The sequence below is a fragment of the Falco biarmicus genome, chromosome 8 (assembly GCF_023638135.1).
Source record: "Falco biarmicus isolate bFalBia1 chromosome 8, bFalBia1.pri, whole genome shotgun sequence".
Classification (NCBI taxonomy): domain Eukaryota; kingdom Metazoa; phylum Chordata; class Aves; order Falconiformes; family Falconidae; genus Falco; species Falco biarmicus.
In genome coordinates, this window is record NC_079295.1 from 50,389,787 (window position 1) to 50,407,069 (window position 17,283).

General features: G+C 43.1%; 1 protein-coding gene across 5 annotated transcripts in view; it reads right to left on the minus strand.

The window, feature by feature from the left end:
- The window catches only part of TENM2 (teneurin transmembrane protein 2), a 698,288-nt gene extending 684,228 nt beyond the window's left edge, over positions 1 to 14,060 (minus strand). For 4 of the 5 annotated variants that reach the window (XM_056349860.1, XM_056349859.1, XM_056349858.1 and 1 more), the window contains exon 1: positions 13,914 to 14,060. The gene's annotated coding sequence lies outside the window, so the exon portion shown is untranslated. Of the gene's footprint in view, positions 1 to 13,599; positions 13,712 to 13,913 lie in introns of those variants that run through there. The other variant, XM_056349856.1, reaches the window with a different exon arrangement.
- Positions 14,061 to 17,283: the final 3,223 nt, after the last annotated feature.

The following is a 17,283-nucleotide window of genomic DNA, read 5'->3' on the forward strand; positions in this document are numbered from 1 at the left end:
TATATTATAAAAGCATGCAGGAAGGTTATGTCAGCTGGGATGATCGGTCATTTTTTTCCAAACCACTTATTTTTCTAGGGAAAGCCTCAATAGTATCTAGGGCATCTGGGGATAGCTCAGCAGAATCCAGAGTTCAGAAAGCCGTCCCATAGCACCGATACAGTGGTAGTCACAGAGGGCACCTATTTCCATGTTTAAAAAGATCAGTGCTGATGCAATGCAGGGAAACAAGGAGAGAGGCAGGGCATTCCCTCACAAAGCTATTATAGCTTAAATCTCTCGTCTCACTCAATTTCACGTGCGTTCTAGGGTCTGCCATGAAGACTTTGCCCCTATTATCCTCTCCTCACAGTATTTCTGTATGATCTAAAGCATGATCTACTTTTCTGCACTTTTATTTCTCTCACATCTGGTTTGTTTACCAAATAAGGACACTTTCATTTTCGTTACAAATACTTGCGGTATTTGATGAAGTCTCATTAGCTATTTGGGTGCTATTCTTCAGAGACATGATGCCAAATGAATCGCCTGGAATATACAAATACTTAATAGTGCAAAATTTCAGCTCTGGAGTTGGAAGGTTGCTACAGCACTTACAGAGCAGCTTAGCGAAACAGCTCTCTTATTCATGATCTTAGCCTCTTTCCATGCATTAAGGGCTTGCTTAGACAGGAAGCCTTGAAAGAGAAAAACAGTTTAACAAAAACAATACAAGATCCCTGCCTTGTAGTCACAAGGATTTTTGTATCAAATCTGCAAAACCTTACACACACATGCATGCACAGACACATACACACACACCTATTTAACCTCAAATAGCACTAACTGCTATAATCCATCTTTACCGTTTGCAAATTATCCAGGTTTTCAGTTGTCCTAACTCAAAATTCCAGTTCAGTCACTTGAAAAAACACACTGAATCTGTAAGAAATGAACTTGAAAAAAAAAAAAAAATGGAGGGTTTTTGGTGGACATCTGTTTAGATCCACCTATTCCTATTATAAAATGCAAGTCCAGTGTATTGCAGAAGAACACACCTGGGAGAGATGCCCACTGCAAAGCTGTCCAACCTGTCCCCTAACTGCAAGGCAGTATCAACAGTAAAGCCACCATCCTAGACGGATATTGTCTAGTCTGTACTGTAATATCAGTAATGGCCAGGATTTCACAGCCTCCACAGAGACACCATTCCAATGCTTTACTATTGTTCTCATGTGAAAGCGGATTTGGGGTTTTGGTTTGTTTTCTATCATTTCTAACCTCAATCTTTCTTGGTGAAAACGATCCAAGCTTTAAATAATTCCTAAGTGAGAGCAGGGTTGTATAAAGGGTACACAAAGCAAAGTGCTGTGGTAACTGTGGAAAAGAACAAATAGTCTTTCTGGGCTGGAATTCCCACTGGGAGATGGGAAAAGAGAAAGATGAGATGGTCTGAGGAGAAGTCCTATGGACCTCAAAACTAAGATGAACAGAACCCAAAGGTTGTTGAAGCAGTAGTTTGGAATCTAGGAGCCAGGTTAAGAGTTCCTGACTGTTTCGTATGTAGGTGTAATGTCTTTGCCGTTGTAAGTCATGACACTTAAAAGAGAAGGTAGAAGTGTCCTGGCAAGGAGCGAGCTTTAACTGTAATGCACACACACAAGTGCCAGGGGAGAAAGGGGACACATATGTCAATCTAATGATTAAACAAGCTATTCTCCACAAAAAAACCCTGCAAATTATCTTGCAAAGTCTTGAATAACTCACATAAAACAGATTTAGAGACATCTATAAATAAACCAATAAAGAAAAGCAGGTAGCTCCAAGGTACAACTTACTCAGTTTTCCAGAAAATATGCTTCACGTTGAGACGCTGTATCCCACTGTGAGCCACTGCATTCCACTATTCACAGGGATAATGGATTAAGTCGTACAAGACGACTGAAATAGTCCTTTGCCAGGTGTGTCCTAGCAGTAAGAGGAGCTCAGCTCCTGTATTGCGGAATTTCAGCTTTTAGTCAACACATACCTTCAAAGATGGCAAGGAAATGGGAAAAAAGATGACAGCCAGATTATAGTGCTGCCACCCAGTTTTAATCCAGGAGAAGCTCAGGTGCTTCTACACTATATGACATCTTCACAGTCACCAGTGACTACCCCAGTGAGGTAGATCTGCCCTGCTCACCAAAGGATTCCAGTCTTTAAAGTTTAAAAAGAAGGGCTAAACCAGGCACTCATCATCCTACTGAGCCTGAGCCTCCATGATTGAAAGAAGAATATGGTCCCCTAATGTGCTAAAATCAATCAGTGAACAGGCCACCTAGCTACCATATATTTGAAATATAATATAGCCATTTTAGTTATTTCAAAAGATTCTTGTGCATGTTCACACTAATCGCAAAGAGAGAAGATAGCTTCTATAATAAAGCTGTTTATCTGAAATTAAAAATTGGATTAACTTTTCTTTCCCTCCTACGCTACTGGAACCTCATCCAACTTCTACCATCTTCCAAAACACTTTCTAATTGAAAAAATTGGGGAGTGGGGGTGGGGGTGTGTGGGAAATGGCGACAGCAAAAGGTGGGCAATTAAGCAAACCCAAAGACATACATCTTTCCACAAAACTGATACACTGAGTGGGTGAACTGACCAGCAGAATTTTGTCTGCTGTTCAGAGGCAACAAATCCAGACCCTTATCTGCAGGACTGCAACCGCCCTTTTTCTAAGTGGAGAATAAACTTATTTTTCAGTGCATTAGCTTATCCTGCATCACTGCTTCCCTACTAAAGGAAGGATTGTTTTCCATAATACAAAAAGCTATTACAGATTTACTATGTAAGCAAACTGATATGTTGAATAACTGCTAAGTAGGGAAGATGAATAATAACCCTATGGACTTCCAAAGTAATCAAAGTGGAAATAAACATTCATTTATAACATGCATTGTTTAGCTACAATCTACTGGTAACAGACACAAATAAGACTTCATACACTACAGAAGTGGCACCAAGTATTCATGTAACTTCTGGCAATAAAATAGTCAACCACAAACATTAAACTACACCTGTAAAAATGCCCCCATCAATGTCATGGCTGAGGGGGGCAGGGTAGGAACGGTGAGAAAGGAGGATGGAAGACAGAAGTGCCACCATCCAACCGAAGAGATCCCTTTTAGGGTCATGGCATAAACAGGATAAATTCACCAGCCAACTACCTGACACAGAAAGCATTATTTTTAAATACACAGCGACATGCATACTGTGACTTCTGACATGGGCAGACCTGTTCATAACACATCTGGGGAATTATACTCCAAAATATTCAGGAACTGACTGAATCAAGTCAAATAACCCTCAGTCATGGAGTTTATGTTTTAGAGCTTAAAATACAGCTGTGCAAGAATTAAGTTTAAAAGAGGTAAGTGAAGGGAGGAGGAAGACAGCAAGAGAGGTTGGAATCCGTCGTTTTGCTGGCTCACCACCTGGACCCAGGTAGCAGCACCCTGGCCATAGTCCTTCTAGCCTGCCGTGCCCACTAAGGCTCTTTTTTTAAAACAAGGTGAGACACAGATGGAGTAAGCCATAGCTGCTCCTGAACTACCAGGAGGGTCCCTGGTTTTCCTTCTGTATGCACTGCCTAAATGCAGAGCAATGTTAAACCAAGTATTATCTTTTCTTTAACCTCGGCAACTGTTCGTGCAACATGTGCTGCCAAACCCCTTCTTTTTTCTTTTCCTTTAAAGAAAACCACTTAGAAACAAAGCAAGTTATCCTCCCTACCCAGCTAAAAAAGTAGAATGTATAAGCAAGGTTTGATCCAAAGTCACTACAATCATTGCGAGGCATCCGTTAACTTCAACTGCCACAAATTCAAGCTCATATATATGTTTGTTGGTGCTTAGTTTGAAAATAAAACCTGCTAGCTATAAATGATAGTAGGCCATAATACTGGCACAGCAGAACCTAAGTGCTAAACAGCATTTCATTAGCAAAACTAAAGTGACACCTAACCATCTTCTAAGTGTCCATTTTTCAAATGCATCAACTAAACTAAACTGCAAACGGAGGACAATGGGAAAGTCATCTTCCAGCAGAGCCTGCCTTAAGCAGGTGATCCTTTCTCACACATAGTCACATGAGCAACAGCAGGACAATGACTACTCACAGGACCAGACCCTAATACTCAAACATAGCTACTTCAGGCTTAACTATCATAACTGCTGCAGCACAAACAAACCAGTAGGCTGCAAAAGCCTTGTTAGGCTTTTACCATTGGTCAGATTCTACTGTCCGTGCTGTTTCTGCTTCCTCCAGAGGTCAGACCCCACTGCTACTACTCCTCCATCCGACCCCTACTCCTCAGAGCTATTTAACTACCTAGCAGGAACAAGCTACAGCTGCACATCATTCATGTCCATCAACCCACTGCCTCCGAGGCAACGCCACAGCTGCATATCATCAATGCTAATCAACCCACTGCCTCCATTCATTTAAAGACACTCCTACTCTACAATTCATAGGGATGAATTACTTGTTTTCATGAAAACTGCTTGAAGATTTTTGCACTACCCACCAGGTTTCAGCCTTACACCAGGACTGACCCAATCCGACTGCACGCTGGACTTCTAACACTTCATTCTAGGAGCTAGGTCATTGTCAATCATCAGACACCCTTTGGCATCCCTGGCTAGGTAGAAACCCAGTGGCAAACAGAGGTAGTACAAAGCAGCCATCACAGCAGCTTTTCAAGAGATCTAAACCCCACACCTCCTATCATTTCTTTCCTATAAGAGGAAGGGAATCAAAACGTACGGTGGCTATCTCCTTTGCCTGGCATCACCAGAGAAGGGAATGACATCTGTGTTGGGAGTACCAGAGTCTCAGTTCTGACTTTCCCCAAGCAGGCAGACCGAATGACACAGCTCTCCCTATCCCAGCACCCTTAAACTAACTGGGGTAGAATTACAAACCTTGATCTTGTGAGACATGCCAATTTCAAGATCTACAGAACTGACCACGTGTAAACTCCAATACCTGCACAGTCAATGAAGGGTATGGGCAAAGGGTGAGAGGCACGGAGGAAATGCATACGCTGCTCTGTAAAAGAGCAATCTATTAAAGGCTTGTATTTTGGGATGGTTTGAGAAACAGAGGGGGAAGTGATTACTGCTCCTTTAAAGGAACAATGTAGGAAAAAGAAAGGCAATTTAAGCCTGGAGGTAGCTGATACAGAATGCCAGCTGAACTACAGGAACCTATGGAGGCCCCTGGGATTGCTGGAGAGATGGAAGAAGAGTTTCAGTTAGGTAATTAGAGCTTCAATAGAAGAATAAATACTCCACAGGCAATCCACAGGTTCTTCTCACCTCTTGCCACTTCTTCTCTCCAGCAGTGACAGCTGCTTGTGAAAGTGAAGGGAAAGGTCTCTTTCATTCAACTCATTAGTTAGTAATCCTCACTGGTAATACAACAAGGAGCACAATACCAGAAGGAGCTGCCAGCCCTTCCCTCCACTGCTCCGAGGCAGAACACAGGGCTCGGGGTCTCGCAGGTGCTCACCCTAGTAAGGGTGATGCAGTGGCGAAGCCAAAGACCATGAGAACACTTGTGAAAGAGAAAAGACACACCCCAGGGCAGGTGAGGCAATATTCAGGTCACACTTTTTCTGCATTAATTCTCCCCTCTTCATGCCCCAGAGAGAAAGAGCCTGCTGTTTATAGCCAGGCTCCTGAAGCAGGGAATGATCCTAAAGGATCAGGAGAAAGACCGCGACCACAGTAATCCACTGAGGATTCACTATTTCAGCTTTTTTCTGTGACGTTATGATGAGTTCTCAATGGAAGGCACGTTGGTTATCAACATTGTGATCTGAAAGAGACTACTCCTCTCCTTTGCCCTGCAATGATGAGACAGTCAAAGTACCATGAAGACATTTCCACCTTCCAGACAGCCTGTTTTAGAAGGATTACTGAAATAACTGTGACTTTGATTCCCTAGAAAAATGCTGCAGCGAGTTCTGCTGCACAGTGAGCCACTCAGGCATCGGTCCTGACCACTGACATCATTTTCTGAAAAGATCAGTTCTGTGCAGCTCCGCTCTCGTGTCATCTTTCAACCTCAAGTAGGTTCCACAGAAGAAAGAAGGTGACAATGTTCTGGATTTCAGTCAGCATCCCTTAGCAGGTAGGAAAGCTGAAAGACAGACAGCCGCACAGCTTATTCTTTATTCCATAGCTGAGGCCATTGGTGTCAGCTAAGATTTGCACTGGAATGCCACGTACTTCAGTACTGGTTAATAAAGCTGTGACCTCCACATTTAGCACTGCACTAAGAGACTTTTTCTCAGACTGCTCCATGCTGACAACAAGCAGCTGGAGATAAAGGGAAAAGGAGAAGGTTTAGGTTAGTCTCTATGCAGGGAGACAACTGAAGCCAGCTGACTTCTCCGGAGAAAAAAAAAAAAAAAAAAAAAAAGGTTTAGCTCCTTCTGTGACCAAGGCTATATACAAATCTTTGTTACCACACCCTGCTTTTTGGTTTATTAATAGCCTACCTGATGGTCTACTTCTCATAAATCTTTCCTGAAAAGACTTAAGTACCAACCATACACATATAAGGTGCCTTAACTGAAATACTTAGATGCAGGGGTTTCCCCCCACCTCCCTTAAGGATTTTCCACAGCTACAGATGCAGGATAAAGTCCAGAGGGACATTAAGAATGGGTGTTAAAAGCGAGTAAAGCTAATAGGAAGTTTTGATCATTTTATAGGCACCTGCTTATCTCCAAACACTCAACCTTCTTTAAAAATCTGTTCTCTGTTGCTTCACTTCCAATAGCGATCTGCACATTTACAGTTCCCCTCAGCAGCATTTGCCACTGTTCTTTAGCTGATATTTAGGCCACATGTTCCAAAAACAGAAAGAACTGATCAAAGCCATTCACCGTGGAAATTTTCTGTATCTCTATTGCTAGCAGACCTTCCTGTGTCACACAAACATTTACATAAACTCAATCATGTTTTAGGTAACTGTACACACGTAATATAAACACTCAAATTAAACTCTTATGAGATTATTAAAACTACAGATCCACTTTCATAGTACTGTTGTGTTTTACTTAATGTTATAGTTACATGTATGAAGTTTCCACTCGTTTGAATATTCTTCTATACACTAGGATTTGTCTAAAACTTCCCCATGATTGGAAGGAGTCTGCCAAAACAATTATTTTTCTGTGAGATTCATTAATAATCCTTCCAGTTTTAGTGCCCAGTCAGCTATATTGAAGTGGAAGAGAAAACTACTCCCCTATCATTTTATGGGCTCATGTTTTTGTGAATGTTTGCATTTGTATGTTCTCATGCAAAACTAGTGCAACAGACATAGTGCACTCTCTCAAAAACCACAGGTAATGGTAAAAAAATTTTCTCTGTGTCAAAATGCTGCACAAAAGTTAGAATAAACACCTAGACAAGAAAACATGCCTTAAGAGAAAGTTCTGTGTTCCAGACTATACACTCTTGCCAACTCCTGAGCATCCCTAGGCACAAAGCCAAAACCAAACGCACCAAGGACCTGCACGTATGCACATCGAGACCCGAAATCTATGTAAATATGAACTAAGATGAAAAGTTCTTTTCTTTAAATGCCTAATTCTTCACTGATGGTGAAAGTAGGTATCTACACAGACAGCAGAACTAGGCAAACAGCATGCACTGGTAGACATTTTAAATGAAATTTGATTTTTTTTACTATATTCTCTAAGTGTATTAAGCTGCATATCACTTGTTATAATTTGGTTCAGAAAACTCATTAAATGTTGCAAGTGTGAAGTATGTAACATTCCTCCCTAGAGAAAGTATTTTTATATACTATGATGCATTTAATATTTATGTTTGCTACTTTATTTCAACTAGTGTAAAGTCAACATCTCATTTCCCCTCCAGAATCTGATTCACGCACAGTATTTCCTGTAACATTGGCAAGGTAAGTGTAGCAAGTAAAATGAACTTTATTTTCAAGCTCCAAAATGTTGTCTCTAGTGACACACTCACATTTCAATATCAAGTATTCTACCTTTCTAAATACTCAACTTTGTTGTTGCTGAAGAAGGTGCTTCCCATTTTTGTAGTGTGCAGCACAATGCTGGAGCACACCATTCCCATAGCTTACTTCACTGTGGAGAGCTACAATTTAAAGAGAGCTTAGAAGAGTCACTAGGCAATCCATACTCGCAAAAAGCTTTGGAAAAATAAGTTATTTACATTTAATAGGACCTTCTATATTTTACTGTTTTTACATGTCTTTACACTTCAGCCCAACACTACTATGTAACAAGTGCTTCAGAACAGAATTTGCGTAGTTTCCACTTACGTACATTCATCTGTACCTCTTTAAACTTACATCTCCTACGATCTAGTTAACATGTAGCACTGTACAGAGCCATTCAAAACCACAACAGAACCAACGCTCCTAACTGCATTAGTTCAGGAAAAGTGACCTTCCTAAACTTTCTCATTTTCTCCCCTAAAAACAGTAATTTAAAAAACAAAGATTTTCACATTCAGAGTTAAGGGAACACATGTGAAACTTCCCAGGAGGCATTTAGATTCTCAGATAGCTAAACACAGAAGTACAGACATGGAGACAGGCTCCATTTGCTCTCGTACATATGCAGACTGATGTAAAAAGATGACTCGCAATGTCACAGTGCTACACTAAAATTCGGCAGACCCGGACTCGTATCCACACTGAAAAGCTTCCCTGGGTCTCTCAGACTGTGTACGTCTCTCAGACTGTGGTTCAGAATAACGTACACCAGCTGATATCACCATGCCCACAAAAGCCTTACATGAGCAGGGATATGCGAGAGATGCACTTTTTGTTCCTACCACTTCCACTGCTTCCCCCAAAGAGCACATCACCATCAAGCTGGATGCCGTCCCCGCTCACCCCGCCCACGCTGCGGGCACAGCTAGGGCACCGGTACAGCACTGGGCTGCAACTCTGCTGCCTCTCCACACGCTTCACATGGTACCTTCCACAAGGACTTTATATACAAGTTAATTCCATACTCTTAAAGTGTTTAATGGATATGTTCATTAATGATTTTTATAGTCTCATATACTCCCTCTGATTTCCTTGCCTGGGTGGGCTGAAAAAAACCCCCAACAGATAAATCTGGAGAACTGAGACCAACTGAAAGCTTTAAATACTCCTACTAAAGACAAAGGCAGTTGCAGCGTGCCTCAAACTAGTATGACAATCCTTTGAGAGCAGCTACTCCTATATTTTATACAGTTTTAACACACATTTGTAGTTCTGAAGGGTTACAGTTAGGGCTTTGATATATTAATGTGCACACTGAGCCAAAGAAGCCCATTAAGAGCAAAACCAGAATGAAGACTCTTATTAGCCAAAAAGGGTGACACCTTGTTTTTAATTTCCCCATACTACTTGACTGGCATTATAGTTAAAACAAAACAAAAACACCAACACAACAACAAAAAACAACAAACCAACCCATAAAAAAAAAAAAAAAAACAAAACAAAGATAAAAATAACCAAACACACAAAAAATATCCCCAAACCCCAAAGTGAAACCCCCTACCTCAATGCAAATTTGCTTACCATTCATCAGACAACAAAACATATCTTCTACAAAACCTGTTCTTGAATTAAAGGAAAAAACATGACTTAAGATCAGTTTTTCCCTTAACTATTACCCCAGAACACATCTGAATACTGCCACTGGTGTAAGCCAGTATATGCATCACGCATCCATTTGCAACCTGCTCAGCTAAACATAAGTCTATAATTCAACGTTGTGAAGCTTTTTGCTAAAAATCTTATAATTACATCCCTATTTGGATGACTACTAGGTTATTAATGTTCAGCAATAAACCTGAAAGTAGTCTATTTATTACTGTTTGGCACTGAACGTCAATCAATTCAACCAAAAAGAATCTATTCAAAAAATAATAAAAAGTGAATATCTAAGCTTAGTGCGCTTCCTGCTTATCCAAAAGGTCTATCTGATAATATTGAGTTAGTCAGCAAGGTGGATTTAAAACAATGTATTTGAACTTCAACAGCATTATGAGATCCCAACGCAGACCAATAATTGTGAGACAAAATTCAGCTAACAGAGAATGCCCAACAGTATCTTTTAAATCCATATCTGGATTAGGTGAGATTCAATTGCAGAAAACATTCTACACGTCGCTGCAGCTGCTCCGCTAAGCGACTGTGAACAAGGATAAGAAGAAGGGGCTCTGCGAGGGTACAGAACCAAGCAGGACACAAATTTGGTCCAGTCTGTGGTTGGAACAGTCTGATGCAGCCAGAGTCATTCCATACTCCGTCTCCTACACAAGCTAAATGTACACTGTACGGGAGCTATTTTGTGCAGTAAGAAGTTAGGAGGATGAGTCACTCTCAGTTGGTATTGAAGGCTCCGGGATGTGACACCTCAGGTCAGAAAGTATGGACCCGTTCTGCATGTGTTTAGTATCAGCAATGCTATCTTTTCTATTGTAGCGCTGTAAATACAATATAAAACTATTCTTCCTGATAAAGATTTTGTGAAATTATAAGAAAAAAAAAGCCTGGAAAAATCTTGCCATTTCCATTAAATACTAACCTTCTGAAAATGAGAGTCAGGACTAAACCATCTCTTATCTTAATCAGTTTAGTAGAAATTAATTTAATTTGTATTCTAAGGTTGTATTTCCTGTTACGGATCCAGGGCGCGGGAGGGCAGACTTTTTAGAACTATCCATTTATATAAAAGAATATTAGTACTTAAAGGATCAGTCCAATAATTTTTTGGTCTCATCTTTAAGCAAGAACTATCCATTTATATAAAAGAATATTAGTACTTAAAGGATCAGTCCAATAATTTTTTGGTCTCATCTTTAAGCATGAACTTCAGTGGTGCTGCTTCTACGCGCACCTTTTGCCAAAAACATTAAGGATTGAGTGATTAAATTCACAGTGAACTGCAAACAAACACAAACCAGCTTCTCAAACATCGGTGTATTGACTTGAGGGGTACAGTGGCTTGAGCCTTGTCTCCATCTAATTTGACCTTCAGTTTAGTTCGACCTCTCAGACAAGAAAGTCTAGACATTGACCTTGATTGAACTGAACAAACATTTTCCCTTTTCTACGTTGGTCTAAATAATTTTAAGCACAAGACCACTAAGACAACTTGCACCATTACTTTAACAGTAATAGTGCTCACAAGACATTTTCTTTGACTGCAGAAACAAAACCAAAAGTATTTGGTGGAAAAATGCCAAAGCAATGACCATAATTTATCACAAGCTGATATACATATACATATTACTGCTCTTCTCAGAAATAAAAATGTTCTTTAAAAAGGCAAAGAAATTTAACTATTAGCCCTTCAAATCAATGCTTCTACCACTGTTAATCTCTGTCACTTAATAAAAAAAAAAAAAGTGCCTCCTCAGTTTCTCATGCTGCGCTTTGACTTCTAGAATGAAATATTAAAAAGGAAAATACAGTTCAACTTAATTGGTGAAAAACATCACAAGTGATGCTCATGTGTTAATTTTCCCCAAGCTACATAAACAGCTGAAATCTAATGACACAGAAACACGACTATTTTACTTTCGTTATCCACATGAAAAATAAGCATCTAGAGAATTAAAAGATTATAATTTTCATACAAGCACTGTCTTAGTAGGAAATGTTTTAAAATAAGCAGAATAGCAATTCAAACATTATCTGGATCAAAACTTTGTTATTTTCTTTAAATACGTTGAACATGTATTAACATTTGGAAAAAAAATTCTTCTATGAGTTCTTACATGTTGCCAGGACATTCAGAAACCACAGCTAAAAAAGTTTTCCTCTCAAAATGTATTAAAGCTTAGACCTCGCAGCCGGCTTTTTGAATACCACACAATCTACGCCAGTGTAATATATATGAATAGGGGGTTTTTATTAGTCAGTGACTAGAAACCTCAGTATATGGGCCAAGCTAAATTAATTGTCAACCTGGTTACTGATTTGCCAGTGCACGGGAAAACAATGCCCAAACATATCGTTTGTATCTATTTTTAACCTTGACAACACAAGAAATGCCACCTATCTTTAGGTCATCAGCCCCTTGTAAAAATTCACTTTACCTAGCACTTACATAAGCCCCTTAGAAAAATACCTGTCGTTGTTCTGTAAGGTGGAGATCCACCAGTTTCTCCAATCAGATTGATTTGAATTATAATACAAATGTCTTGAAGAAAGAATCTTCTCTCTCTAAATTCTTCTGAAGTTTGAAGAAAAACTTTGAGACCCTACAGCCACGGTTAACTATTAAACTTGCATAAAGTAAGCGCACTAACAGGTGATACTACTTTTTCATTAACTCTGCACTTAATACAGACTAAGTTCTTAAACACAATGGATTTTAAACAGAATTCCATGCTCTATGAAGATATTAGATAACTACACTTAGTTATTGACACTTTGCATTCCATATTGGTTCGGTCAAGCTTCCTTTTCTGAAATTGCTACAACACTGCTACCTCTAGGCTTCACTTCTTCAGAACATATGCATTTTGAATTTCTTTGCTCTTACATAACCTTTTAACTATACAACTGAATATTATAAACAAAATGCCCTTTAATTCTGTGTTCCTGCATTTCAGTTCTGTTATAATACCTGTTTTCTCCATGTAATACAAGATTTGGTAAATTTAAACAAGTACAAGCCAAACATTATATATGTATAAATATTTATGTACACAGATATACACAGAGACAATACTTGCCATTACATTTTGAGCCTGTTAAAAGGACGGAACAGTTAGGCACATAAGGAAAAAAAAAAAAAAAAAAAAAAAACCACAAACCAGGAAAAGCACATATTAAGACATCAATGATATTAAATCATCTGAAATTGCTAGAGGTAAAGGTTTACGCCAGAATTTACAAGCATCCTAACAAGAAGTGTTGAAAAAGGAGTCTGGTTCAGAGATAAAGAGTTAAGAGCTCAATCCGCACCCATTAAGCCACCTGATTTAAATTTCCGTTTGGGTGTAGGCAAGAAGCTGAGCAGTATCTTGTCAAACTGCCACTCCACGTAAGGTCTAACAGGGACTTGGTCTGGCGTTCGCCTGCGCCGGTACATTGTCTGAGCAATGCACGCAGTCCGTGCCAGCAGCCCCTTCCTCCACAGCCAGGAACGGATCAAGTGCAATTTCCAAACAGCTCAATCGCAGGGCTATACGTGAAACACCAAACCTATGTTTATTATCTTTGCAAACAACGCAATATTGTTGTCCCTTACTGCTCCCTACAAATTTGCAGCAATGATGCAAAGCAGCATTTTTTTTTTTTTAATTCCCTTTCGGAATACAAATGCCTGCCTTATTTCTGCCTGCTCCTAACCAAGACGCACTGTGGACAATAGTTTCTGAATCAGCGATCCCTTTCCACACTGTTGAAAAAAATGAAAAAAATAAAAAATAAAAACAACGGTACCTCAATCCCTCAGGAAGGGGAAAAAGAAAAGGGGGAACAACAACAGCAACAAAAAACAGTTTAAAGAGCAAAAGCAACACTGAAACACCACGAAAATAAAAGAAATACCAGCGATGCAGGATGCGAATTAGCGGGCAGCGCCGCAGCAGCAGCACTTCTGGCAGAGGCGCGGCGGACCCTCTCCCTGCAACTCCTGCAACTCCTGACCCCCGCGAGCGCCGCGCGAGCAGCCGCGGGAGCCCCCGCGCACCGCCGCCCGCGCGCCAGAAGTTGTCAACTCCGCTATGGCAATGACCGCGCGGGGGGGGGGGGGGGGCGGCGGGGAAGGAGCGACCGAGGCGGACACGCTGCAGCTGCGGGCGCCGCTGCCGAGCAGCACGGAGCCCGCGCGTGCAGGCGAGTAAGGAGCGAAGCGCATTTACCAGCAGCGGCGGCAGGTTGAGCAGCCCGAGCGCCTCGCGCCGTCTCCGGGCGGTAACTTGGCGGCGGCGCGGATTCCTCCACTGCCGAGGGACACCCCTTCCTTCCTCCCTGCCCGGCCCGGCCCCTGCCTTCGCGCCGCTCGCCTCTCCCTTCCCTTCCCTTCCCTTCCCCGCCCGGCCCGGCCCTCCCCCGGAGCGCGGCGCAGCGCGGCGGAGCGCAGCGGGGGCGCCGCCGCCTCAGCTCCCTCCCCCCGCCCCTCCCTCCCTCCCTCCCTCCCTCCCGCGGCCGGCGGGCGCGGCGCGAGAGGCGGCGGCGGAGGCAGCGCGGCCCCGGCAGCAGCGCCCGCGCCAGCCGCGCTCTGGCTGCAGCCCCGGCGGCCCCCGGCTGCACGCGCCGCGGCCGGGCCCGCCAGCCAATCCCCGCGCTCGGCACCCGGCCGCGCGCGTGCAGGGCCCCCGCGCGCTGGATGGGGCCGGGCGGCGGCGCGGAGAGGGGCGGCCGCGGGGCGGCGCGGGGGACGGCGACGGTGCCTGGGCGGCAGCCCCCGGTGTCACGCCGCGGGGGTGCCCCGGCCTCCCTGGTCGCTACTGCGCATAGCGGGCGGCCCCGCGCCGCCCCGTCCCTCGGCGGAACGGCCGCGCTGCCTCGGCCGAGCGCTGCCGCAGAGGTGCGGGCGAGGGGGGGCCGCCGGGCTCCCTCCGGGGCAGCCGGGCTAACGGCGCTGCCAGCGGGGCGGGCGAAGCCGGCCTCACGGCGCCCGTCCCGTCGCCCCGGCCGGGGGACAAGGATCGGGGAGGGACGGACGGACGGACAGCGGAGGGGGGGCGCGGGCCCAGCCGCAGCCGTGGAGGCGGCGGCGCGGAGGGAACGGCGGGCGCGGCTGCCCCCCCCGCGCTGTGCCCCGCACCCCCGGGCGCCGCTGGGCTTGCGGGTCGCCGCTGCGGCAGGCCAGGCCCGGGGGGCGGCCGGCGACGCGGGGAAAGGCAGCCGCGGGCGGCCAGAGCTCGTCACGGGGCGGCGGTGGGAAACCCCCAGCAAACTGTTAGAAAATCGCTTCTATCTTCAGCTACAAGTTAGAGGCGCTTGCGGAGGGTGATGGGCACTTGGGAGGGCAGGCGGCGGCCCCCAGCCTCCCCTGGTCAGTGAACGGGCACGGGTGAGCCACAGGCATCACATTCTGTGTCGTGTTACTTCCAAATACTCTGCAGAATACTTGGTTTTTCTGTAAAGTGTAATTAAATGTCGACTGTTATTTAACCTTAAATTGCCTCTCCCACTTTGCCAGACATCCGTGCAGGTACCAATGGCAGCAAGGAAGGGAGCACTACGGCAAAGTAGATTGTGAAAGGAGAGAAGGGCGAACTGCTAGGCACACCTATAAAACTTTCTACAGTTTCTTGGCGAGGCTGGGAGGAAAGCAGCGCCTTAAATTAACCAGGGTATACAGAAACAGCGGCAAAAATGGGCCTTGGACATGGATAGTGCACAGCAGCAGGTCTAACAGTGCTGCTAAAACATAACAATCTCCATGTCTGTATTCCATAAAATAGAAAATCTGTGTGGAGAAATGAAGTAGACTGGAACACTTTGAATTACCTGTAACTGGGAAAAGCGTACTGCAAATGTCTGATTAGAGAGAAACTACAGCAGAGTTAATTTTCCAACTGCAACTGTAGTTTTGTAACTGTCAACAAAGAGCAGGAGTTTTAAGGGGCAATCCAGAAATCAGCAGGGAAGTATCTCTCAGCTTTTCAAGGTTAATTGAGAAGAGGGGAGAGCTGGGCATGCTAGTAGAGCTTGGTAAATTACATGCAATGCTGTAGCTTGAGGACTGCATCTATTCACAGGGGTGAAGATCCACATGGCCACAACTTCTCCATGGCCTCATCTTTTTCTGTGACATTTCACAGATTTCAAGATGTGTCCTTGTTTCAAATGCTGTGGTATAAATTCTAATGTAATATGCACGGTGATGTCTTGATTCTGCAGAGAGAATTCTGTACAGAGATACTGTGATAGTAATTTTACTGGAAATAATCTCTCTGCTTGAAAATAAACTAGATTGCAAAAATGAATGTTAGAGATGTATTAAAAAGATTGTTGCAGTTAAGTAATGAGTTGTCCCTATCAGAAAGAAAGACTGGGAATTAACACTCAGATGGGAAACAAATCGTGTCAAACTACATTTTGATGCAACCTAAGTTTCAATGAAAAATGTAATGGAATGTCTGTAATAGCAGTCCATAAAGCACATGACTTGATGCTTGTGATGATTAAACAGAAATTAGCAAAAAACAAAATACATTTAGCCCATACAATCTATAAAGATATCTGTAAACCTTCATCTCGCTGGGATATTTCTAGTAGCGATATACAGAATATTACAAAGCTACTTCGTATACCAGTGATTTGAGAGAGAACAAACAAATGCCTGATTAAATGCCACACGCCAAAGATTTGCTGATTGTCAGTTATGATGGATACGGGTTAATGGCATAGACCGATCTAGATGCCTTGCTAAGGTGGCCTCATTTGTTCAACAGAACTGTTGAAGTCAAGGTCAGGTATCTAGTGAAAAAGAACGTGGGTTGCATTTCAGGTTGGGAGACTGTTTTCTGGAAGGCAGTTTGCAGTAAACAGCATTTGTTTGTCGTGGTGAATAACTGAATATACGCTCCCACTGTTACGGGGTAGTAAAGATGACAGCTGTGAGTGGATGGGTAGCAGACAGAGTATCAAAGCAAAATTAAACAGAAGCTACATGTCTAGGCATTATTAGTAAGACCAGCGTGGGAATACTGGCTGTGTGTCCACACTTAGGATTAATGGTAACTATATGAAAATTAGAATATCTGAGAGACAAATAATGTATGTTTTCGAAGGACAGCCTTGTCTTCTCCCTAAAGGGAGAGTCCTAATAGAAGACAGGAAACCATGCTCTCTCTTCCTTTTGTTCTCTATTTAAATTGATCTTGGATTCTTTTAGATGTGGTGATACAGCTTCGATGGAAGAGAGGTTTCTTCCCATCCCTTTAATCTGGTGGTGAGGGTATTCTCCCAGGAATGGGAGACATGAGACTGAATATGCACGAGGCTGTGGATAACAAACTGAATAGCTCATTTCTTAGGTTAGAACTCTTTAACTAGTGGATTAGTAAGTAAGTGGTGACCACAGGCTACTCCTGCGCTAGCACATTTTAAATCTTTTAGCTCTGTTTAGTTCATTGGAGGAAAGAATGTAAGCACCTACCGTCAAGAACAAGTTCCAAGCAGTGAATCCCAGGTGAATGTAAGCGTATTTCTTCAGATTTTAGTAAAGTGCCTGTGGAATGGGGTTGCAGACGTATCACCGTCCTGTTTCCCGTTGGC